General features: G+C 53.0%; 2 non-coding genes across 2 annotated transcripts; both read left to right on the forward strand.

Moving 5' to 3' along the window:
* The first annotated feature begins 176 nt into the window (after window positions 1–176).
* On the forward strand, window positions 177–295 carry LOC119345904. The gene has a single exon (XR_005167260.1). It is a non-coding gene; the product is annotated as a 5S ribosomal RNA (ribosomal RNA).
* Window positions 296–592: 297 nt separating this feature from the next.
* Window positions 593–711, forward strand: LOC119345903. Its single transcript, XR_005167259.1, has one exon. It is a non-coding gene; the product is annotated as a 5S ribosomal RNA (ribosomal RNA).
* The last annotated feature ends 276 nt before the right edge of the window (window positions 712–987 follow it).

Raw genomic sequence — 987 nt, forward strand, 5'->3', positions numbered from 1 at the left:
CCAGCGTCGGCGTTGTGGCGCGGCAAGCGTGCACTGGTGCGGTTGAGAGGGAGGGGTGGAAACCGCGTTAAACTCGTCTCCGTAGTTGAGAGGGAGCGGCCAAAGCAATGTACAATCGTCTTTGTAGTGGAGCTGGGAGGGGCAAGGATAAGGGACGAAGACCGGGGTAACATGTCGGATGCTATCATACCAGCACTAAAGCACCGGATCCCATCAGAACTCCGAAGTTAAGCGTGCTTGGGCGAGAGTAGTACTAGGATGGGTGACCTCCTGGGAAGTCCTCGTGTTGCATTCCCTTTTTAATTTTTTTCGCGCCGCTTGCAAAACAAAACGCACGTGTAAGTAATATATTTACCGTGTTTTATTATTTTGCACGAGTGCGGTAAGTCATAGCTGGGTGCTCACGATTCACGGGTCCAGAGTCGGCGTTGTGGCGCGGCAAGCGTGCACAGGTGCGGTTGAGAGGGAGGGGTGGAAACCGCGTTAAACTCGTCTCCGTAGTTGAGAGGGAGCGGCCAAAGCAATGTACAATCGTCTTTGTAGTGGAGCTGGGAGGGGCAAGGATAAGGGACGAAGACCGGGGTAACATGTCGGATGCGATCATACCAGCACTAAAGCACCGGATCCCATCAGAACTCCGAAGTTAAGCGTGCTTGGGCGAGAGTAGTACTAGGATGGGTGACCTCCTGGGAAGTCCTCGTGTTGCATTCCCTTTTTAATTTTTTTCGCGCCTCTTGCAAAACAAAACGCACGTGTAAGTAATATATTTACCGTGTTTTATTATTTTGCACGAGTGCGGTAAGTCATAGCTGGGTGCTCACGATTCACGGGTCCAGCGTCGGCGTTGTGGCGCGGCAAGCGTGCACTGGTGCGGTTGAGAGGGAGGGGTGGAAACCGCGTTAAACTCGTCTCCGTAGTTGAGAGGGAGCGGCCAAAGCAATGTACAATCGTCTTTGTAGTGGAGCTGGGAGGGGCAAGGATAAGGGA

The sequence above is a fragment of the Triticum dicoccoides genome, unplaced genomic scaffold (genome assembly GCF_002162155.2).
Source record: "Triticum dicoccoides isolate Atlit2015 ecotype Zavitan unplaced genomic scaffold, WEW_v2.0 scaffold33119, whole genome shotgun sequence".
In the NCBI taxonomy this organism is placed as follows: Eukaryota; Viridiplantae; Streptophyta; class Magnoliopsida; order Poales; family Poaceae; genus Triticum; species Triticum dicoccoides.